General features: G+C 47.1%; 2 long non-coding RNA genes across 2 annotated transcripts in view; one reads left to right on the top strand and one right to left on the bottom strand.

The window, feature by feature from the left end:
- The first annotated feature begins 3,010 nt into the window (after positions 1-3,010).
- On the top strand, positions 3,011-5,485 carry LOC149122004 (uncharacterized). Its single transcript, XR_016221620.1, has 3 exons — positions 3,011-3,324; positions 3,551-3,834; positions 4,328-5,485. It is a non-coding gene; the product is annotated as an uncharacterized LOC149122004 (long non-coding RNA).
- Positions 5,486-20,555: 15,070 nt separating this feature from the next.
- Positions 20,556-24,847, bottom strand: part of LOC138845369 (uncharacterized) — a 71,774-nt gene continuing 67,482 nt past the window's right edge. The window contains exon 5 of the long non-coding RNA XR_016221632.1: positions 20,556-20,796. This is a non-coding gene — a long non-coding RNA (uncharacterized LOC138845369). The remainder of the gene's footprint in view (positions 20,797-24,847) is intronic.

Genomic DNA, 24,847 nt, shown 5'->3' with positions numbered 1-24,847 from the left:
ATTTCCAGAAGCACACCTAACGCAGGAGTGCTGTGTCTGGAATTTCTCGTTATGACATCGAGCCTGGGGGTTTCAAGCGAAGGAAAGAAAAGGGCTTCTTCACGGGGTTAGGGCTTTCCCAGCTGAGTGGCCTGGCCATGACCAACCCTAAAGATATAATAGAAGAAAAGCATAAGCAGAGAGGTACATTGTACTCATAAACAGGACAGCTCAAGCACAAAACGATGCACATTTCTCCCAAACGAATCTACAAATACAATACAACTTTAATCAAATTTTTGACAGGTGTTTTAAAGATGTTAACAAACTAGTTCTAAAATGTGTGGGACATCCAGCAGACCAAAATTAGCCCCTCAGTTTTGTTGGAAAAGGAAGAGGATCAGAAGAGGAGGAGAGATTTGCTCTATCACATATGGTAACTTATTAAGCTACAGCAGGGGCAGGTGTCGGCCTGAGGTTAAAATGCCACTTAGGATGCCTGCATCCCTGACCAGAGCACCTGGCTTGGATTCCAGACGCTGGATCCTCATTCCAGCTTCCCTCCAATGCAGACCCTGGGAGGCAACAGTGATGGCTCGAGCAATTGCATTCCTGTTATGCAGCTGGGAAACTGTCCTGGTTTTTCTAGGCTCCCCTCCCCCCACCCACTTCCCCAACCATCCCTCCCCCGCAGTCCTGCCATTGCAGCATTTTGGCAGGTGGACGCTCCCTGCCCCTTTGACTCTCAGAGAACTAGCTAAAAGCTACAGTGGGGCTGGGCCTGTGGCACAGTGGCTAAGCCGCCTCCTGGGATGCCCGCATTCCGTGTCAGAACACCAGCTCAAGTCCGATAGCTCTGCTTCTGCTCCAGCTTCCTGCTAGTGCACACTGAGAGACAACAGATGATGGCTCAAGTGCTTGGGCCCCTGTCACCGTGTGGGAGAACCAAGTTGAGTTCCAGCGGTCCTGGCTTCGGCCTGGCCCAGCCCTGTTGTTGTGGCCATTTGTGAAGTGATATCTCTCTTTGTCACTTTCTCTCTCTCTCTCTCTCTCTCTCTTTCTCTCCCTTTCAAGTAGATGAAAAGAAATAAATAAACATTTTTAAAACATTTAAAGATTTTTTAAAAAGCTATGTCAATTAAGCCTTGGTATTGACTCAGAGATGAGGAAAATAATAAAAAGAATATAGAACCCAAATAAAGACCTAAACAAACATGAAAATTTGACCAATCCCGAATTATGAATCCAGCTCCTGGCTTCATCCCTCTCCCCTCTACCATTCTGTGCATTTGCAGAGCCAACCAGCAAGTGGGAGCATTCTCTCTCTCTCTCTCTCTCTCTCTGCCTCTCAAATTAATCAATTAATTGTTTTTTAAAGTTCAAAAATTCATGCTAGGAAAAAACTATGCATAGATTTTAAAATGGTTTGGACCGAAATAAACTTCTTTTAATTCCATGGTTCCGCAAACCAGTATTACCAAACAGCTGCCCTGAAGACAGTAAATGTGCAATAAAGTAGTGCATACTGATACAACAAAATACTACAAAGTAGTTAAAAAGATAAACTCCTAAATTCTGGTATTGTCAAGGGTAACTCTCAAATATTGAGTCAAGTAAACAAGTTGCAGAACGTGTGCTGAAATATCATTCCTACAAAGCTTGGACGAATGCATGGAAGTTATGCTTTACGGATGCGTACATACGCGGAATCATATTAAACCTGCACGGCAGGGCGGGCATTGAGGTACAGCAGGTTTAAGCCACTGCTTGGGAAGCCCACATCCCATATCAGAGGGCCCAGGTCCAAGTCCCATCTCCACCTCCAGTCTAGCACCCTGGGAGGTGACAGAGGATGGCTCAAGGCCTTGGGTCCCTGCCATCCTGTGAGAGAGCTACATGGACTTCAGGACTCCTGGCTTCAGTCTGGCCCTGCTTCAACTGTTGCAGGCATTTGGGGAATGCACCAGCAGATGGAAGATCTCTCTCTGTCTCTGCCTCTTTCTCAAATAAACAATAAAAAATAGTTAAGAACTTTTTAAAAACCCATGGCATTGAAAAACATAAAATTCTGTATGATAATTATCCTCTGGGTAGGCAAGGAGAGGAATAGAGTTGAAAACCAGTACACAGGATATGTCAATTAAAGCTGTACATTTCTACATTTTTTAACCTGAATGAAATTTAATACAATAATAAAGAGAATTTTCTTATTCACTTTGAAATCCAGCTAAAGCCCTGAAGCTAAACAGCATTAATTAATAGGCACATTTCTGTACAATGTTATAAAAATTGGCCAAGTACATGTATAAATAAGAATTGAAATGTCACACTGTACCCTATAAATATGTACAATTACCAAGTGTCAATTTTTAATTTTTTTTTTAAATAATCAAGCTGGTCCTTCAAATATCAGCCTCCATCGGTCACCTGCAGCCAGTTTACAAGAAGGCCGCAGGTTCGGTGACGGCAGCTTTGAAGAGGCATTGCAACACAGACAATTAAGTCATGGCTAGGGTGCCAGGAATCAGGTCCTACCTCCACTTCCAATCCAGTCTCCTGCTAATGGGCACCCTGGGGGGCAGCAGATGATGGTTCAAGTACCTGGGTCCCTTCCACCAGCATGGGAGACCCAGGTTGAATCTCTAGCTGCTGCTGGCTTCACCCTGGCCCAGTCCTGGTTATTGTGGGTATTTGGAAAGTGAACCTGTGAACAGAAGAGATTCCTCTCTCTTTCTCTCCCTCTCCCTCTCTCTCTCTCTCTCTCTCTCCCCCTCTCCCTCTCCCCCTCTCCCTCTCTCCCTCTTTCTCTCTCCTTTGCTCTGGAGAAGAGAGCCCTGTGAAGAAGCCCACATATTGAGGAAATGAGTCTCAAGTCACCAGCAAGCAAGAATCTCAATCTCTCTCTCTCTCTCTCTCTCTCTCTCTCTCTCTCTCTAATAAAACAAAAATAAACTTTTTTTAAAGCTATTTACAAAAATCTCCACAGCAAAAGACTAGCTGGAGCAGCATGCAATTACAGGGTGGGAGAGAGGGCTGATTGGAAGGGTAGGTTTTTTTGGCAGGAAAAGGAATCCTGGTATTTTCCCACAGACCAAAAGAATCTGGAGAGAGCAGCAACGTGTGAGCCGTCCCAAAGAGACCTTGACCAAGAAAACTGCTTCCTGGAGCTGGGGCTCCCCAACAAGAAGAAGCTGTGTAAGACCTTTAACACGAGGAACAAACTGGTCAAGGATTTCAAGAAGCCAATCGGAGAATGACTAGAGTCGGATGCAGGCGCTGCACCCGACTCATTCCCGGGAGAACCCATATGTGGATGCTTGGATTAACAAAAGGAATGAGGAACCAGTAAGTATCAGCCAAGAGAAGACTACCCGGGAGGGGTTCCAAATGCTTATGGAAAATAGATACTATGAAAAAATTATGCATGAATTTCAAAAATGTTTGCACCAAGATAAGCTTACCCTTTACTTCTATTTTCCACTAACTTTTTTTTGCAGTATACTTGTATCTAATACTAAGAACAATCTTTATTGTTGTTGTTCCTCTTTCTTTAATCTGCTGTCCGTCTCAGAGTCAGGAGAGGTGCGAGCTGCACGGGAGACTGGCTCCACGGTTTCCTGTCTGGACATGGACTCCTCTTCCAGCTGAGCGCCGGTCAGAAGCTCCGGGACCTAGCAGAGACGCCGGTGACAGAGCGAGGAAGGGCCATTTAGCACGGTGTGGGTGAAAGCGGTGGTAGAGAAAAAGCTGTTTCTCGTTTGTACTTCTCTGTTTAATCTCGTCTTAATGAAGCAATACCACAGATGCGGCAGAGTTCATCTTCCCTCCAGTCCGCAGCAGCCTGCAGAAGCCTGTGTGCGTGACCCCACACCCGTCCCCCTCCCCGCCCGGGGCCCAGGGCTGCCCTGGGTGCTCACGAACACACAGCAGGGGCAGGCGTTCGGCCCAGGGTGAGACACCGCTCGGGATGCCCACATCCCACACCGGAGCGCCTGGATTCCAGTCCCGGCCCCACTCCCAATTCCAGCTTCTGTCAAACACCCATCCTGGAAGGCAGCTGCTTGGGCTCCTGCCACCCACGCAGGAGACTCCAATCCCAGCATGGGTCTGGCCCAGCTCTGGCTGTTGTGGGCGTTTGGGGAGTGAAGCCACAAACGCGATAGATTCTCTCTCTGTCTCTCTCTTCCCCCAGCCACCCCCCCCCCCAACTCCATATGCACAAGTGAGGTTCTCAAACAAAATAAAAATTTTTTAAAAATGTTAAACAACATATGGTAGTAATAAAATATTACTTCTGAGATTAGGTTATTTTAAAAGATTACTTCTCTGTCTCTCCTTTGCTCTGCAGAAGTGAGCCCTGTGAAGAAGCCCTCACATTGAGGAAATGAGCCTCAAGTCACCAGCAAGCAAGAAACTGAAGCCACCCAACAACATGTGACGTTGGCCAGCACCATGGACATTATTTTCATGGTTATTTATTTTATTTGAGAGACAGAGACAGAGATCTTCCATCAGCTAGCTCCCTCCCCAAATGACCATAATGGTCAGGTCTGGGCCAGGCCAAAGCCAGGAGCTTCTTCCGGGTCTACCACGTGGGTGCAGGGACCCAAGGACTTAGGCCATCTTCTACTGCTTTCCCAGGCGCATTAGCAGGGAGGTGGATCAGAAGTGGAGCAGCCGTATGGAGCACACACGTAGGATGCTAGTGTCACAGGCAGTGGCTTAACCCACTGTGCCACAGCACCAGCCACTGCCCCAGGGAAACATTGAGTCCCCTTCCTCCTGCACCCACAGCGAAGCCACTCTCTGCTCTCTGACCCTCGGAAACTGTGTGAAATAAGCGTTTTCTGCTGCTCCAGTTTTCAGGCAATTTGTCACATAGCAATGGATATTCTACTACAGTGGGTACATAAATATTTCATAGACTCCCCGATGCTCTTCTGAATGCTAAAACACCTCACAATCTCAACATTATTCAACAGGAGCACTCTCCCCATGTTTAGCATCTTTTAAGGATGAGCACGTTCACTGTAACTTGGATGAAAATTCTTGTATACCCCCCCCCCAGAGAACGCTCTCATAAAGGAAACTGCACTTTGGAAGTGAGAACTGTCAGGATATGGATTGTTCTGAAATCAAATTATCAAAATAATCTATGGAGCCAAAGGGCACTGGTAAAACACTCAAACAGTGCCTCTTGGGAATGCAAGTTAACATTGACATAGTCACTAAGGAAGACTGTCGCAAAAGAACCTCCCTGCAATGCTCCTTACAGTCACTAGATGGCGGTAAAGCTTTATCATGCCGTTACAGCCTTACTGCACAGTCTGGCCAGGGTTAAAACAAGTATAACTCAGAAAACCTAAGGAAACCCCTATTTATTAGTTAATAATATTTTTTGAATTATTATTTCCATGTTGGGAGTGAAATTGAGTTTCTCGTATTGATTTGTGACCTACATTCATTTTTGAAAGAGATAGGTTAAAGTAAATGTATTTGTTTTATAAAAATGAATAACTCAGTGATTTCTTTAAACTAACAATTTTAACCACTACATTCATTCATTCAGCTATTCCTCATTTGAAGTTTGGGATAATTTAGGCAGAGATGAGTCGCACTTTACTTTTGAAAGATTGGTACGTACAGATCTAGCTAGGAGAGTGCTCCAGTAATTACAGTACACTTGTCATTCCTTTCCTTCAAACTGTACCCCATTATAAACAGCTTCCTAGCTTAATAATTAAGAGCCTAGACCTTGGAGCCAGATTGTGTAAGTTTAAATCGCAGTTCTGCTTTGGGTTATTTATCTCAATATCTACCTCATAAATGAGTCAAAAATGAATTAGCATATATAAAGCCCTAGGAATGATATCTGGCACTTAGAAATGCTATTTAACTATTAACTATTATGACTATTTCATGGACGTTCTCCCTAGCTAACATGCTACGGGACTGTAAAGCAAAAACTGGAGCGTGAAACAGTCAACAGAACAAAGTTCACAGATGAAAGAGACAAACAAGATCACTCGCTCTGCCCTTTGCCATTGACATGGAAGAAGGGAGGTTGCCAAAGAACAGCAATCAACCAGGACTTGAAGAGAAATGAACCTTCCCATTGGCTGAAGAAACCCCAAGCAGACAAATATTGGGCAATCTTGGCGGCCGGTCAAGTGCAGATGAAATTCTGAAGCGTTAGCAGGCTCTTCCGTCTGTCTTCACTGTTCCTCAGCCCTCCACCTCCTAGGGGGTTCCACCTTCACTGCCTCCTAAAGGGAATGGCAGCCACAACGAGTGTTTTTAAAGCACAGGGCCCAGGCAGTAAGATAGAAAGGTCAGAGGGAAGAGCATGCTCTGTCTCCCTTGGCTCAACAAAGCCCCGCTGGGCAGGAGCACAGAGATTTGAAAGGAAAGCAAAGTTGGTGAGCTCCGAGAAGGGACCTCGGGTCTGCCCCCACACCTCATCTTCTGCTAACCACAGCTGAGCTCAGAGGAAGAGACCACACAAAGCCCACATGTGTTTGGAGACCCTGCGCAGACTATGCGCCCGCTCCGGGTGGGGTGGAAGAGCCGTGGGACTCTCCAGCTCCCTGTGTCCTGCTGGACAGGAGCAGAAGGAAAATCTGGTGGAGGCAGATGGTCCTGCAGGAGTCCCACAGAGTTACTAAAGCCACAGAGCGAGGTGGAGCAGCCTAGTGATGCCAGGAATGCAAGATGAGCCTGGAGCAGAGTTTCCCACGGTGCAGCTGGTGAGGAAGTATTAGGGGGAGCAGTAACATGCAGGGCGTGGCGTGCGCAAGGCATTGCGAAGCAAGGGACCGGAAGCCTGGCCGGCGGAAACCAGGTCGAGTACACAGGGACTTCCCAGGGACGTGGGTGTGTCCGCAAGGATACTGGTTTAATTGCTTTCAAACAGACCAAAATGGCAGAGCCCCAGACAAGACCGAAGGCTCGTGTCTGTCTCACACAAGTTCAAGTGGCAGCAGGTGCAAGCAGCCCGGAGCTGCTCGGCTGCCACGAGATCACCCAGGAGCCAGGATCTTTCTCTCTTGCCCTTTGCCACCCCGCAGAAGGCTGCCCTCCCTCACACCCTCACAGAATGAGCCGGCTCAGCATCGCCACACCCTCATTTCAGCCTGGGAGAAAGAGAGGAAGTAATGTGGGGAACTGGGGGCCAGGAGATGCCACAGGAGATGCTGCCCCAGGAGTGGACTCACCACTCCTACGCCCCACCGGCAGGCAGCCCTGACACACATGTCCACACCTGGCTCTCAACAGCCTGGGAAGTGTAGACAGGAGAGTCAACCTGGATAGAAGCATGGGGCCAGAGGGGTCGTGTCCCAACACCTGGATCCTACCCACACCCCTTGATTCTTAGATGCAACTCTAGGCAGATGGGGGAGGGGATTGAAATTGAGCAAAGTTGAGTTTCTTCTACTGAATGGAGCAGAGGCATAAAATAGAAATTAAATTTGGCTATCAAAAAAGGGAAGAAAGTTCCGTACATCTTGGTTTGTGGACTGACATTTAAAACAGCTGCTCTGAATTGCTATTGCCGCATATGCTTGAAAAAATATATACCTGTAGATCCTTACAAAACCCGAGGAACTTGGGTTATGCAACTGTTGTGATGTAGTAACAATTTAATAACGAAGGGACATCATGAGATAGGTTTTACATCTTTGATGTTCCAAATAGTCCCGTTACACTTATTCATTTTATCTCAAATTCCTGTCCACTTACTCCCAAACTCCTTTCCCCAGGTGGTTAAAACAGGTGTGGGTGCAAAACCAAGGGTAGTGACTGGCTGGGCCGGCCACAGCCTCTCCGAGGGAACAAAGGCTCCGCCCAGAGACCAGGCCGACACACAAGCCAATCAGACAGTCCCTCCCCAGGATCTGAACCAGAAATAGATTGGAGAGCCTGTGACAGAGCTAGCCAGAGAATGAAAAGCAAAAAAAGGCAGCGAATCAGGCCATGAGTCAGCAGCACAGCCGCCAGGCACCCTGAGCTGAATAAATGCAGGCTGTGCGAAAGGAGCCCTCGCCAGTACTGGGGCTGCAGACTCAAAGGAGAACTGGTGTCACTCCCTACACTTCCTGCCCTCCCTGGCAGTGGGGTTGGAGCCAAGTGTCCGGTTCCAGACAGTGAAAGGGGAGCAGGAGTATCAAGTAACACTTCCAAGTCAAGGTCCCAGAGCCAACGCTCCTGTCCCTTGTAAGGGACTGCAGTGTGGCAGCGTCCCAGAGTGGCGGAGGGCAGGAGCATCTCTAGGGACCGCATCGCCGTACGTGAGCGAGAAATCCTTTTTGTTGAAGACCCTTGAGATCCTCGAGCTGGCCTGCTGTGGCTGCTGGTGGCCAGTTATCCAACTACTACAGGAACAGAAGAGAGTCTAGTGATGACAATTGCATCTCTGCAATGTGTTGTTACAAAGAACCCCTAAGTGTGGAGCAGTGTTGACAGCTGGTGTTTCTGCTGACCAGGGCAGTGTCCGTCCCCCTAGAGCCCAGGCCAGCTCAGCCATCACCTGTCGCCCGACTTTTGGGGAATCCTATCTCTACCTGTCTCCTTCACCGTGTTCCCTAAGTGAAAGCTAGAACACAGGTATATTCTCAAATTCCAAGGCAGTGTAGGGAAAGAAACAATTTTTTTTTTCTTACATTATGCTAGTTGTATGGCTGAGGCTCCTCTAAGGAAAGACAGATTAGCCAGAGAAAGGCACACAAGTGTGTTTACTGCACATTGTACGTGATGAGGCAGCCTTCCAGAAAGGGAAACCTGTGGATCTGCGTGCTGTTTGAAGGAGTGGAGAGTTGGAAAGACGGGGTGTGAGGTGGTGGTAATGCATGGGCACGGGGCTGGAGTCTGGCCCTGTTTGTTTAGATTCCGCTGATCTGTGTCCCTGTGTGCCTTCCCTTGGGTGTAGGGTAGGTGTCCCGTGACCTGCTTCAGAGCAGGATCAGGCAACTCCCTTCTGACTACTTCAGGAGAGAAGGGAGGGGTGAGGTCAGGGAGTTCTTCCTCCTTCTGCCACCTTCTCCTGGCCAGGGTGCTGCCTGTCCTGAACCCCAGCACCAGAATCTGCCCAGGAACCGATCGAATCCATGAGACTTATCATCTGCGTTAGGCAAAAAGACAAAACAGCTCACCCACACGGGGAAGAGCATGAGGCAAAATCCACTAGAAAGGAGAAATAGAGAAACAATGTCTTTAAGTTGAAAAGATCAAGGAAAGAAAACTAAAAAGAGAATTTTTATCTAGCCATGTAATAGGAAATGATTTTATAGTTAGGTACTACTTCAATTATCTTATTCTGAAATTATGGAATTTTAACACAGGAACTTGTTTTATCTTAAAAAAATTACCTGTGATTGTACTTTACTTGAATAAATATAAGGCAAATGTATTTTATTTCATATACATTCCTGAAATTAAAATTTGTGTTTCTGACACAGTTAAAAGAAGTAATCTAGCCATTAACATGTATACTTCAAAGGACTGAATTCCATTCTTATTTTCTTTCTCAAGACAGACACTTGACACTGTAGTACAAAAAGAATAGAATTTCCTTCAGATTGCTTTTGTTCTCTATACTTCCTGTTACAATTATTATAGTATACAACATATACATTAAACATGTGAATCTAAATGATAGAAACATTGACTAAACTGCATATTACCTTCTATAAAGTTTTCATGTTCAATTCTATACTAAAATGATTTTTCAGTTACTGTGCTAATCATGGCATAAAGATTACAGAATAGAATTCTGGAATTTAAATATACACTGCACAATAGCCTGCTTCTCCACAAGGCTAACAACATGAAATCTTTTTTTTTTTTAACATAGAGGTAGAAATTATAAGCTATTTTTAACCAATAAAGAACCAGAAGCAGTAACTTTCAGGCTATGACTCAATGTGGAAGTAGAATATGGTCGAGTTATTTTCCTGAACTCTCCTGAGAAACATTTCTATTGTGAAAGATACGACTGAACAACCTATTCGGTTTCCACCTCTCATGCCCACCGTTCCCGGCGCACGTGGAACTCCCTAGGTTCTCTGGACAGTTCTGAGACAGACAGCACAGAGACTCTCGCTTTCCTAAGATCCGTGAAGACCAGGCAGACTGACTCTCACAGAGAACTCAGTCCGCAGACCTGCTGGGGGACCAGGGTCCAGGTTCTCCACTCTGATGGAGAATGAATTCAAGGATGAGACATAGGTCAAGGTTATCAGAGAAACAGGATTGGTTAGCAAAGAGGAAGCACACACTCAAGAGGGGGTGTGTGACGGAACAGGAGAGAAGCCTCAGAGCCATTTTAGCTCCTGCCTGAAAGCAGATCCAATCCCCTGGCCCCCACCCCCACCCCAGGGACTCCCTAGCTCTCACATTCTTTCTCAACTAGCTCAAACCTGGATTCTTCCGCACCTCATCAGAGTCCCTGCGGTGCTCTACAATTCCCCCAACGAGCAGTTTAAGGAGGGACTGACTCTGCCTGTTGTTCAAACGGAATGAAGCTGGGTTTCAAAACCCCTGTCCTGGCAGACCAATCCCTTCACCCCAACCCCCCAGGCTGTCCTCCCTAAAATAAAGCTGCCTCTGCTTTAACTAGCCACCTCCTCCCTTCCTTGAACCCAAAGATCCTAACAGCAACAGTGTGGCATGCTCGAAGGTGAAGCTGAGTTTTATTTGAGGCATAGGAAGTGGTGCTTTGAGAGGAGATTTCCAGGAATTTGGTGACTGCCCATTTTCTGGACTTTTTAGAAGCCTCAGAAATGTCATGGCATCAGGTACATGATGGGAGCAGGAGTGTCAGCCATGGTGATTTTATTATAATGATATTACAATTGGCTATAGGTCATCAAGAGGGCATGTGCTCAGCGGCCATGTTGGATGTTTTTGGCTGGCCCTGTGTTGGGGAGCGGCTCTGCTATGGCAGTGGTTTCCGGCCGTGGGCCACAGAGTTTTAGAGGCAATCCTTGGAGAGGGTGCTGTGGCATTTCCTCCACTCTTTTTCTGTCTGATCCTAGACTTTCTGCTTACCTACATCTTAGATGGATTTACCTATTTGTGAGACCCACAAAGCTAGCTGTTTGTTGAATTTGAAAGGCGGAGAGACAGACCAAGGTCTCCCATGCACTGGTTCACTTTCCAACTACTCACAAGAACCAGGGCTGGCCAGGCCCAAGCCAGGATCTGGGTCTTCCACACATGGGTGATCGGGATTGAACTGTTGAGTCAGGACCTACTGCCTCCTAGGGTGTGCATTAGCAGGAAGCTGGGACTGGAAACCAGAGACATCCCAAGGGATGTCTTAACCCCGCCTCAAAGGTTATGCCTACCGCCCACCCTTGAAACTGAATTCCTGCCGTGTCTCCCTAAATCACAAACAAGGTAACACCAAAACCCAGCCTCCTTTTGCATAGCTAATTAACCACTTATCAAAAAGGAATTATCAGGAGAGGGAATGGTATGATTGGCCTAGGAAAATTCTCCATCAATTAACACCTAAATGATCAGTATCTACTCACAGGGTCTTGCTGCTAGGGAACTGTGGCCCAGGGCTACAAAGCAAATTCCTTCTGCATGTAGCCCCCAGGGAAGCCCACTTGGCCCCCATAAAAATGCCCTTAAGAACACTGCATCACTGACCAAAATTCCAACCTGGAATTTGAGCACTAGAAGAATGTGCACTTCTGGGCCCTAATTTCAATCCGTAAGAAATTTCACCCCTAACCCCTTACCCTCAGGGAGCCAAGAATCAAGCCATAGCTGGCAGGCTTCCTGCTCTGTGCTTTGCAAATACATACCTATTTTCTTCCGCCAGCCTGATGTCAGGGAGTGGTTTTCTGCATGTGGAGCAGGTGGACCAGGTGTGGTGTTCTATAGCAACTCCTCCAGCTGGTTTGGAGCATTGTTTTATAACACTTCCCAAAAGTTTTTTTTTTTTTTTAATTGATTTCCAATACTTTAAAGTTTGGAAATTTAACAACATAAAAAAAAAAAATCGGGGCTGGCTTGTGGCTCAGCAGGTTAAGCTGTGGCCTGCAATGCCAACATTCCATATGGGTACCACTTCAAGTCCTGCTACTCCATTTCCAATCCAACTCCCTGCTAATGCACCTGGGAAAGCAGCCAAAGAGGGCCCAAGTACTTGGGCTCTTACCACCCACGGGGGAGACCTGGATGGAGTTCATGGCTCCTGGCTTTGGCCTGGTCCAGACCTGGTTGTTGCAGTCATCTGGGGAGTGAAACAGCAGATGGAAGACAGACACACTCTCTGTAATCTGTCTTTCAAGTACATCTCTTACAGAAAAAGAAGAATCAGCTGCCCAGTGGCCCACATTCCCAAGTGGCAACGACAGAGCTTCAGCTGAACGGGTGGAGGTTGCCCCTTTGTTCAGAGTTCTCTCTCTCCAGTCCACCTCCCTCCTCACCTTTCTCTGATATTCCCCCTCAGTGAGGTCCAGGGTCAGCTGCATTTACCGTGTTGCCTTGGGCCTCCTTCGTGTAAGGTGACCGCCTTGCGCCCACTGGGAAAAGGGTGCAGGCTCCCCGGTCACCCCAGGAAAGGCACCGCTGAGGGCATTTGCTGGAAATCCACGTAGCGGACTCAGGAGATGACCTAGAAGGCTAAATATAGAAAAGCCCTTCCAAGCTCATCTCCCTCACACCCTTCATTGTCTGGCAGAGGAAACAGCAGTGCCGGGAGGCCGAGGGACCTGCATCCCGTCACACAGCGGATTTGCAGGAGAGCCCAGCCCAGAGCCTCGGCCCCCTTCCACTGGAATAACACAAGGAGGAAACCGAGCAGCTCCAGAGAAAGGAAGGCGAGCAGGGACACCATCTCCCTGCCCCCCGCTGTGGCAAGCAGCCAACTGGAGCTTGCTGCATATTTAATTTAAACCTTTGTCTGCCCTGGCAAGGACAAAGTACAATCTGTTTTATGTAAAAAGTCTTCCCTGAGGAAAGCCTCAGCCTCCAGCTGCGAAACTGATCGATGTTCTGAAAGCCCCCAGGAACCTCTGCTGGGATCCGAGGTTGTGGTTTCCAAAAAAAGTTTGTGAAAAGGAAAGCACTGGAAACAAAACATTTTTTTTTCTCCCTTATTGTGCTTCTCTCAATCTGGGAGAATTAGACGGCAACACGAGGGGGGAACATGCAATTGCAAATAAAGACTGTTTTAAAGCAGATTTTCAGAGTCCCGTCTGGGAGGGGCTCGGGACGGCAGGCTGGGGGGAGGGGAAGGACTGGAGACGCGTCTAGAAGCTTTATTTGCATAGCAAGCACTCTGCTTTTACTTAGGTTGCCTGTTCCAATCAATAAAGACACTAAAGTGTTCTAAAGCTGTTCTATTATGCACACTTGCTGGAAGGACACAAGCGTGGATATCCAGGAGTGGGGTTTTCATGGGGGAGTGTGGGACATGCTCTAACTAGATCGAAATCCATCTCAGTTTGAGAATCTGGGGGACTGTCCTGATACCCTGCTTCAGAGACCCTGATGTGGGGTTCCACTTCTTGCAAAACCTAGGCCAGCTTTGCAAGCCGGTCCCAGAGTCACCTCTGGGTTTTCCTGGGCTGGTCAGGGTCTGGAATTTCCACACTAATTCCTCGTGGCCTCTCCGTCCATCTGAGGCCCAAAGCACAGAGAGCAACACTGACGTGCCCTTCGCAGGCTCAGTGAGGGCAAAACCCTTGCAAAAGTTCTGAGGGGAGTGAAGTCAAATCATGGAGGGCTGGTCCTTCCTGCTCTCCCCCGCCCTGCCCAGGGAAGGCCTGTTGTCAGACTGGAAGGAAAGCACCAGCCAGGGGGCAAGAGCCTGCCCTCACCTTCTGGCTCAGGGGCCAAACTTCAAGCTGGAGCCTGAACAAAGCCACTGCCAGGTCAGAGCTAAGACGCTTGAGCACATCTTGGGACAGAGCCAGAACCCAGAAACCATTGCCATGAGCCACCAGCTGGCTCTGATCCCAGGAGCCTGTGCAGCTGCCGTGCAGGCCAGACAGGGCCTGCAGACTGTCGCCGTGCCAACCCTTCCATTAGGCATGGCAGTTTCTGCTCTCAGCAGGCTGCCGCCCAGGGCCCCGTGTACTTTGGCATCAGATTGCTTGTAGGTGTGTTCTGGGCTCCCTGAATCGACCTTCAGAAGAACCACGTGCCCTGCCGGCACTTATCTTGCTGCAGGTTACGACACTGCTGTTCTAAAAGTGCCACAGAGGTCAAGGTGTGCACTGGAGCTCCGAACGTTCTCCAATGAAGGAGTGAACTGTTTCCTTGAGTGCTGTGTGGTCTAATTTAAGTGCCTGGCATTAGTACTCTAACAAGAGCAGCACTGGCTGCGGGAACAGAAATCCTCCCCACACGCCCAAACAGTGGGGCAAAATCGATGAATGGTCCCATTCATGGCTGTTTCTACAGTGCTTCCTGGGATCATTCCTGGGCATTAAGCTTCAGTAATAAAGTTAACAGCGGGGTGGGCGTTGTGGCACACGGGTTAAGCTGCCACTTGGGAGGGCCACATCCCAAATTGGAGTGTGGTTCACGTCCTGGCTCCTCCACTTCCGATCCAACTTCCTACTGAGGCATCCTGGGAGGCAGCAGATGATGGCCCAACTGTTCGGGCCTCCACCACCCATGTGGGAGGCTCAGATGGAGTTCCTGGCTCCTGGCTTCAATGTGGCCCAGCCAGGGTTGTTGCAGCCATTTGGGGAGTAAACCAGTGGATGGAGGATATCTCTCTCTTTTTTTGACAGGCAGAGTAAGACAGTGAAGGAGATTGAGACAGAGAGAAAGGTCTTCTTTTTTCCATTGGTTCACCCTCCAAATGGTTGCTACGGCCGGCGCGCTGCGTTGATCCAAAGCCAGGAGCCAGGTGCTTCCTCCTGGTCTCCCATGCGGGTGCAGGGCCCAAGCACTTGGGCCATCCTCCACTGCCTTCCTGGGCCGCAGCAGAGAGCTGGACTAGAAGAGGAGTGACCAGGACAGAATCTGGCGCCCCAATCAGGACTAGAACCTGGGGTGCCAGCGCTGCAAGCGGAGGATTAGCCTAGTGAGCTACAGTGCCGGCCTGGAGGATATCTCTCTCTGTCTCCCTTTGCCCCCCCCTTCCTGTCACTCTGTTTTTCAAATAGATGAAAATAAACACCATTTTAAAAAATAAAATGATAAAGTTAATGGTAATCTAATCACACTGAGAATAGGTCAAAGTGAAAATTTCTCTTTTACAAAGACTACATTGTCAGGGCAGTGCTGTGGCGCAGCTGTCGCCTGCAGTGCCAGCATCCCTATGGGTGCCGGTTTGAGACCTGGCTGCTCCACCACTTCTGATCCAGCTCTCTGCTATGACCTGGAAAAGCAGTGGAAGATGGCCCAAGCGCTTGGGCCTCTGCACCCATGTGGGAGACCCAGAAGCAGCTCCTGGCTCCTGGCTTCAGATCAGCTCAGCTCTGGTCGTTACACCCAACTGGGGAGTGAACCAGCACATGGAACACCTCTCTGTCTCTGCCTCTCTCTGAAACTCTTTCAAATAAATAAAATAAATCTTAAAAAATAAAAAAGACTACATTGTCCATTTTCTATCTCAGGTCACCTTCTGTACCAACAGCCCCACCCCCACACCCCCACCCCCACCCCCACCCCCGGGACCCGAGTGGCCCTCTGGGAACCTGACCTGTAAGGTGGAGCTTCTTCTCTCTACCGTTTTGTTTCCCAGCTCGGGAAGAATTTTAACATTTTGATGGGCTGTCCCTAGAGCATCTTTGCATTCACTTATCACCAGGGAAGGGCCTGTACAACTTCTCAGCAAGCCCTGGCCTTCGGGCACGCTCCGTAATACATATTAAAAGGGCAGGATGCCACAGCAGGGCCAGCGGGCTCCAGCCCATGGAGAGTAGCCCAGCAGGGCTTAAGCTATCTGAAGACAACTAAGACAAGGGCTGTGCACTCAGGACACTGGTAATCTCAGGGAGGACACAGATATGTTGCTTAACAAGGTGATAAGTGCGTACCAGCAGTGTAGGCAAGTGCCATGGGGACTCCAAGGCCGTGATGATTAATTATGCTGGGTATGGGGATTAAAGATCTGGGACTGTTTCCCAGAGAGAATCCAACAGTTGATCTGCAACTTAAAGGATGAGTAGGCTTTGATCATGAGGAAATCACTGGGCAGAGCGCTCAGCGAGATACGCGAGATACGTTCCAGGAAGAGGCAGGGTGCAGCCGTCTTGCAGGCACGGAGAAGTGATGATATGCGAAACCTTTGGCGAACAGGTCATCCGGTCCAGTAGAATTTACAGTAGAGTGGGGAGCAAGGGGAGTAACACAAGAAAGACAGAGCGGGCCACACGGTGCTGCCTTGGAAAGCAAACTTCTTTATTGCATCTTGAAGGCAATGGCAAAGCCCAGGAAGGATTTTAAGCAACTGGCCTGGCCAGGGGGTTCCTGAGTGGATATGACAAGCCAAATGGTTTGGAAATGACTCCAGGAGGTCGCTGTGGGTGACCAACCGGAACAGGGGCTTCCCCTGTGTCCCAGTGCGATGTGCCACCCCAGACTCAGCCTCCTGCAGGCTCCTCCACTCCCTGCAGGCCTCAACCCTCCAGAGCAGGAAGGTTGTCTTTCCCAGCCAGACAACTCCTCAGAGCATCTGACACCTAACTCAGATCTGGTGCTCCCCCAGCTATATGTTGTTCTTCCGAGGTCTCCATAGGAAAGCAACAAAGAGGCCGTGTCCTCCTCCCTGCCACACCCAATAGAAGCCTTTCCTTGGATGAATGACTGCCTCTGCGACTGTGGATTTCTCATTCTGCATCCCACTTTATAACTTTCTACATTAAAGCCTGGTTTCATCTTGGTTTTAGATTTTTCAATTTGTAGAATAATGGTGTTAACGACACCATTTATTTATTTATAAATAGATATTTATTTATAAATAGATATTTATAAATAGATTTATTTATTTATTTGAAAGTGAGTTACACAGAGAGAGGAGAGGCAGAGAGAGAGAGAGAGAGAGAGAGAGAGAAAGAGAAAGAGAGACAGCGGTCTTCAACCCGATGGTTCACTCCCCAATTGGCTGCAATAGCCGGAGCTGCGCCAATCTGAAGCCAGGAGCCAGGAGCTTCCTCTGGATCTCCCACATGGGTGCAGGGGCCCAAAGACTTGAGCCATCTTCTACTACTTCCCCAGGCCATAGCAAAGAGCTGGATCGGAAGTGGAGCAACAGGGTCTCGAACCGGCCCATATGGGATGCCGGCACTTCAGGCCAGGGTGTTAACCCACTGAGCCACAGCGCCGGCCCCGAACTGTTCTAATATCCCAGATTATACTACCAAATACATTCTAGGCATTTAGAAGTATTATTTATGTGTCTGAGAGACAGAGAGTGAGTTCCTACCGACTGGTTCACTCCCAAATGCCTACAATGGCAACAGGGCCAAAATCCTGAGCCAGAAACTCAATGCAGGTCTCCCACGTGAGTGGCAGGGACTCAATTACTTGTGTTATCACTGCTCTCTCCCAGGACCTGCATTAGCAGGAAGATGGAGTCAGGAGCCAGAGTCAGCTACCAAACCCAAGTACTCTGATAGGGTTGCAGACATCTTAAGGGCAAAGCTAAATGCTCACCCCTTCAATGACCCATATCTAGCTCCCTGCCCCACCTTTGGTAGTGTCAGCTCCCCTAACTGTTGTAAAAAGGCTGTCAGTCACAATCCAGTCTCTAACATTCACACCCAGTGACACAGAGAGCTTCAAGATTAGCATCCCAAGCCCATGTTCCAAAGTTCAGCTAAACTGGGGAAGCTTAATGCACATGTGTGCATTCACATTTTTTCATGTATTCATTTAACAAATGTTTCCTGAGTACCTACCTACTATGTATCAGCCACTGTACTCGGTGTGAGAATACCATTGCAGGAATGATTGGCTTAAACCAGTTGCTATCAACAACTAGAACAGGGAGTATGTTCAGTTTCCCCCAAAGTTCATGGACTATATGGGGTGAGAGTGGATAGTTACAGTCCCTTCCACTATTAGGAAAGAGGAAGAAAAAAGGAGATACTAGTTAAACATCCAAAAACATTCTAGCCTGCTACTGAAAGTGTGGCTCAAGGACCAGCATTCTTGGTATCATCTGAAAGCTCACGGGGTGCCACATTCAACTGGACTGGACACATTTTAGCAAGGTTTCCAGGCAATCTATATGAATGAAGAACTTTAAGAAACACTCATACACAGTATGAATAAAAACACTATTATGATCGGGGCTGGAAGAGAAGGAAGTTGGAGAACAAACCAAATGGTCTCAGTAGCAGACATAAGTTATGATGACAACCGCTCATAATAGTTCTCTCAGTGGGAATTGTGCACATAGCCCCTGTGTCACAGACAGCTGATCCAAGGAGAGATGTACTTGCCAGGGAAGGCCAATTACTGAATCACTCTGGGAATGTGAAACATGAAGGGTGAGAAACACAGAGAAGACTGTTGGAACAGATTTCCAAGTTGACGGGAGCTTTGAAAGTCCAGAAGGACCTTGTCTGGAAGCCCCTAAAACACGCTGCAGCTTCATTATTCAACAACCCCTTTCCAGAAAAAAAGAATCATTTACTTATTTCAGAGGCAGGGAGTAAAACAGAAAGACAGAGAGAGACTGACAGAGAGCTCCCATTTGCTAGTTCACTTCTCAAATGTCTGCCATGGCCAGGGCTGAGCTAGGGCCAAATCCAAGAGTCAGGAACTCAATCCAGGTCTCCTACATGGGTGCCAGGAATCTAGTCACTTGAGCCACCACTGCTGCCTCCTAGGGTGTGCATTAGCAAGGAGCTAGAGTCAACAGCCAAGTATCAAACCCAGGTAGTCCAATATGGGATGTGGGCCTTTTTTTTTAAGATTTATTTATTTTATTTGAAAGGCAGAGTTAGAGAGAGAGAGGGAGAGACAGAGATAAGAGAGGTCTTCCATCTGCTAGTTCACTTCCCAACTGGCCACAATGGCTAGAACTGAGCCTATCCAATGCCAAGAGCCAGGAGCTTCTTCCGGGTCTCCCACATGGGTGCAGGGGCCCAAAGATTTGGGCCATCTTCCACTGCTTTCCCAGGTGCATTACCAGGGAGCTGGATCGGAGGTAGAACAGCCGGGATTTGCAAACCAGTGCCCGTATGGGATGCTGCCACTACAGATGGCAGCTTTACCTGCTACGCCACAATGCTGGCCCCAAGGGCATCTTAAAACCACTAGACTAAACCCCATCCTTGATATCTCCTTTGATTTATCCATCCAGTATCCCCTTTTTAGTTTAAGCTAGCTAACAAGAGTTTCTGTTGCTTGCTAGAACAACCTTAACCTATGTAGCTTGGTCTTAGTTTTTGTTTTTAAGATTTATTTTATTTATTTCAAAGGCAGAGTAACAGAGAGAGAGAGAGAGAGAGAGAGAGAGAGAGAGAGAAATCTTCCATCAGCTGCTTCACTCCCCAAAGGGCCTCAACAGCCAGGGCTGGGCCAGGCTGAAGCCAGGAGCCAGGAGCTTCTTCCAGGTCTCCCTTGTGGGTGCAGGGCCCCAAGCACTTGAGCCATCTTCTAGTGCTTTCCTAGCTGCAAAAGCAGGGATCTGGATGGGAAGCAGAGCAGCTGGGACTCAAACTGGTACCTATACAGGATGCTGGTGCTGCAGGCAGCAGCTTAACCTGTTACACCAAGCCCCATAGCTTGGGCTTTCTCGGTGTAGTTATCCACTGAGGATTACAGTGTTTGAGCTGCCTTAAGTGGAAGATCAGCTCATCTGTTTCACATATAGTATCTAAGATGCTTCACTTGCTGTCTCCTCGGCTTCCGAACTTGACCCTCAGCACAAGCCTTAGACACAGAATTTGACTCACAGTTGACCTGAACATAACAAAACCACTTTTACAAGTATTTTTTTTAAGACTACATATTCTGAAAATGCCTGTGGTTTTCATAACAAATGTTCCATTTTTGGATCACTTTCTGTATATAAATTAGTGTATCTTACTAGACAGATCAATCCATGTGTCTTCTTTAATCTGACCATCTATTGTTAGCTTTTTCAAATGCAGCTGCCTTTTATAAATACATCCACCAAATGATTGAATTGTTGTGATACCATTTTTTTTCTTTTACATGCAAAATGTTTTCAATCAAATGTTGACTAATAGCTATGCTGTTGGGAAATTAACAATCCTAATAGATGGGGACAACAATATAGACATTTAAAGCTTAATTACTCCTCAGGCTCATTGTGAGAAAATCAAGGCTTGCTTTATTAGTCTGATTCTGAATAACTTGGAGTACTTCATCTTATTCAACAATATTCTCCTTTTCTTTTTTTGAAAAAAAAAAAAATCTTAATACAACAAAACAATGAGGAGGTCAGATCTTGTAAGGAACAAACATGACATCAGAGAGGGAAGTGAGTCACCGTGCATCACACTGGGAACTGAGTCAGGACTAAACTGACTCACATCTTTCTGGGCCAAGAACCAATTCTAGTTATATCATGCTGGAAAATGACTCATTTACTACCTCTATTAGCTCCCCTCAAGATCAAATCATCTGCAAATTGAGTAGATCTTATGAAGCTCAAGTGGCTCTGCTTGAGCCATTACTCCCTGCTGGTCACAGAGGATTTCGTGTCTGAAACTAACTGGTTGTTCAACGCAAGAACACAAGCCCCTCCTTGGCAACCGTATGTGTGTCTCTTATCTGAGCTAATCACATCTCAGCATTAGAGTACCCATCATCCTGTAGTCTCTACACGGGATAAGCAATTGGTTGGTTATACATCCATCATCACTCCTGTGTTAGAATGGTCAAGGTAGAAGACAATCTGAAAAAGCAACTACCCAGTTAGTGTGCTTGTCAATAGAAAAACAAATCACAGCATAGCTAATAGCTCTCTTTTCTTACCTTGTGGTTACTTCTGAAAGTAAACTGAGTACAACCGATGAAGCATTCCAGTTAAAGCTGGAAAAGATGATGGGGAAAATTACAGCTCTGAAATCATAAAATAACTCCCAAAGCATCTTAAATAAGCATCTGTTTAAGAAATGTTAATATTGGGGCCAGCGCTGTGGCATAGTGGGTAAAGCCATAGCCTGCAGTGCCAGCACCCCATATGGTACTAGTTTGAGTCTCGGCTGCTCCACTTCTGATCCAGCTCCCTGCTGATGGCCTAGGAAGGCAGTGGAAGATAGTCCAAGTCCTTGGGTCCCTTAAGGATTCCTGGTCTGACTGAAAAGCCTGTGAGACCATTTCAGGCATAGAAAGCCAGAACACTGTGGCAAAAAAATGTTCTACATGAAGGATCTCTGTGAGACCCCAGCGGAAAGAAGGGGCCATCAAAGAAGGATGTGCTTTTCTCTGAGGGAAGGAGAGAACTTCCACTTTGCTTATGGCCTTGTCTAAATATTGACAGACTCTGTGGACTCAAAAGGCTTCCATAGCCTTGGCAGCTTATGTCAAGAGCCTCGGGTGGTCACTGACATCACACATAAGAGTGTTACTTGTAAAATTAACAACAGGAGTCACTGTGCACTAACTCCCCATGCAGGCCCTCTGTCCTCAATGAGTTGTATTATGAGAGTTATCTGTAAAACTGTGTGGATATGTGTAAATTGTTGAAATCTGTACTTAGTATAGAGTTGGTATTCTGTGTACAAAGTTAATTGAAAATGAATCTTAATGGAGAATGGGACTGGGAAGAGGAGAGGGAGGAGAAAGAAGGGTGAGAGGGTGGGTATGGTGGGAAGAATAACTATATTCCTAAAGTTGTACTTATGAAATTTGTATTCCTTAAAAAATAAATTTAAAATTTTTTTAAAAAGCAAATCCTTGGGTCCCTGCACCTGTGTGGGAGATCTGGAAGAAGCTTCTGGCTCCTGGCTTTGGATCAACCCAGCTCCAGCAGTTGTGGCCATTTGGGAATAAACCAGAGGATGGAAGACCTCCTCTCTTTCTGCCTTTGCCTCTGCCTCTCTGTAACTCTGTCTTTCAAATAAATAATAAACCTTTAAAAATCAAAAAAGAAATGTTAATATTATTAATACCTAAAATATAAAATGTATTATTTTTAAATATATGCACTGGTATTTAGCAAAATCCCCTAGCTGGCCACAAAAAGAAATTTCTCCTACTTGTCTGAAGTTCTGACCACATTGAGACCACTCTCCCATAAGGAAACAATTGGTTAGCACAGGACACCAGCTGCTCCCTTTACAGAGGTCACTTAAGGATCTCTCCAGTAATTTCCAGTCTCCACAGTTTACATTACTTCCTTTTGTCCCAGCCAGGTTCGTTGCACATGACCTACCTAATCCTGCTAGGCATTTGAGTTTACAACCCCTAATAAGTAGATTCCTAACTTCCTTTTACTACTTAAGTGCAATAAACAGAAACAGAAAATTTTTAACTTTTTAAAGATTTATTTTATTTATTTGAAAGGTAGATTAACAGAGAAAGAAGGAGAGACAGAGAGACAGACAGAAAGAGAGAGAGAGAGAGAGAGAGGGATCTTCCGTCTGCTGCTTCACTACCCAAATGGCAAGTCATCTGGAGCTCATATGGATCGGATCTGGCCCCCTCACCCCCCTTTTTTAATAGCATTATCTTAAAACACATAAAAGCATTAAAATGAGACTTGGAAACTTTGTACTAGTTTACCCAAAACCACAGAAACTAGAGCTTATCTTTTCCAATTCCTGGGCCTCCACCTCTCACTCAAAAACTGCAGGACTTATTATTTGAGTGACTGTGTTCTGGGCTGCAAAGTTCTGTGGGGCACAAACTTTACCTCCAGAAATCTATATTCTGGTAGAATTGCCAAGACATCAAACAAATAATTCAAATACTTGGTGGTCTGTGATGAGGGCTTGCCAGTCGAGTAACCGAGGCTCTGGGCTCATTCCTCATTTCCCAAGGGTTGGGCGAAGGTCTGCTCCCACTGCTGGGACTTGAGTGAGCCTTGGGAAGACAATCTGTTTGACTTGTTATTCTAACCCTGAACCAGGCTGTCAGCCAACAAGAAGAGTTGAGGTTTTCCCCACTAAACCCACATGATTCTGACTAGTGACAACGGGGAAAGTTTAAGCAAGGAAGTAGCGGTGGGGTGGTGGGGAAGAGGAAGAAACCCAGAAAGTCCCAGAGAGAAAGGAGCCCGAGTACGCACTGCAAGAGCCATGGGTTCTGCACAACCTTCAGGCTCTGTGGCCCCTGTCCACTTGGATCTCTAAACCTGCACCGCACCCAGATTTTGTCAGTATTGGGTGTCAAGAGATCTCAGTCAGGGTCAGATGATCAGACCTTCAGAGACCTCCATGTGCACGTCCAGAACCTCTTCGCTTTATGGATCCAACCTTTTGCCCCTTCCTGTGCACCTGCTCCACACTCTACCCCCGTCCAATTCTGATCTGCATCTCAGCAAGGGGAAGCTCATCTCCACAGTTTGCAGGCCCCTGAGCTCTGGCGTGACAGCCTATACTCTGGAATGGGCCAACGGGAGGCGCTGGCTTAAAAGAGATGGGCGGGGTGGAAGGAGGGGGGGCGGAGAAACCAGGGGCCACAACTCCTTCTACTTGGGGTATCTTCCCAGGTAAGTATGGGGATGCTCTCTGGCTACAGCTGTGCTGCACAGGTCTCCTACAGTGCCGGCCAATGCTAGGTAAACTTGCCTCTTGCTCTGTAAACCTCTCTGGTTCCCAGCTTCTCATCACCTGCATCAATAATTTCTCTACTAGATTTCTTCTTTATAAGCACTTCAAATGATTCCTGGTTCCCTTGCTAGACCCTGACTGATACATACGCGCATAAAGAAATGGTGTATTAAAACCTGACTTGCAGGGGCGGGGTGGGGTGGGGTGGGGTGGTGGGTATGCTGAGGCACTGCAAGTTAAGTCACCACTTGGGTTGTCTGGATTGCATATCAAAGTGAGTGGTTTGAGTCCCGCCTGGGTTTCCAATTCAGCTTCCTGCCATGTGCACCATGAGAGGAAGCAGATGAAGGCCCAAGTACTTGGGTTCCTACCTCACACCTAAGAGACCCTAATGGAGTTCTAGCTCCTGGCTTTGGGCTGGCACAGCCCCAGCTACTACAATCTTTTGGGGAGTGAACAGTTGTATGGAAGATCTCTCTCTCTCTCTTTCTCTGTCTTTTCCCACCTCTCTGTAATTCTGCTTTTCAAATAAATACACAAATAAATAAGTAAAACTACTTAAAAATCAGTATGTCATAATTTGTTAAAATGTGATTTGCCAAGCAATATAATTACATATTCAAGAGTAGAGCATAAATTCTAAGGCTTCTCCATCCCTACCCTTATACCCCCCAAACTGCAGTAATCACATAGATTACTATTCAAACAGACTTATTTCATTGAGCTTCAGGAAAAACTGGGCTCCCACCTGAGCAGGAGCCATTGTAATCTAACTCCACTGTCTTTGTAGTGCACTAAAAGCAACCAAGGGTCCCAAGTTTGTGCCACTGGCTCATCACCTGTGAGAAACTAGGAGTATGTGATGGACAAGCAACTCAACTCACAATCTTGGGTATGCCAAGAGCTGTTGCAGTTCCTGGGTTTGTTCAAATTTAAAAATTGCAAGAGGTAGTAAGAGAAGGTAAAAGCAGAAGTGTTTTTATTTTTTTTTTTTAAGGCAGTGATGAAAGTCAGAAAGAGAAAGGGCAAAAAGAGACAGCTTGCAGGGTGCACTGGTGTGAAGGATAGCAAAGGATAATGCAGGCAGTCCCCAACCCTGCTGTGGAACAAGGCCCTGGAAGGCAATGACCAAGCCTCCAAATGAGGGTGCAGGCAAAGCACTAGTTCCCCCTTGAGCAGGCCACCCTCAAAGCATCAAA

Source organism: Oryctolagus cuniculus, chromosome 15 (assembly GCF_051225735.1).
Source record: "Oryctolagus cuniculus isolate XC-2025 breed Fujian yellow rabbit chromosome 15, ASM5122573v1, whole genome shotgun sequence".
Classification (NCBI taxonomy): domain Eukaryota; kingdom Metazoa; phylum Chordata; class Mammalia; order Lagomorpha; family Leporidae; genus Oryctolagus; species Oryctolagus cuniculus.
Note: the sequence above shows the minus strand (reverse complement) of the source record. Positions and strands in the feature narration are given on the sequence as shown.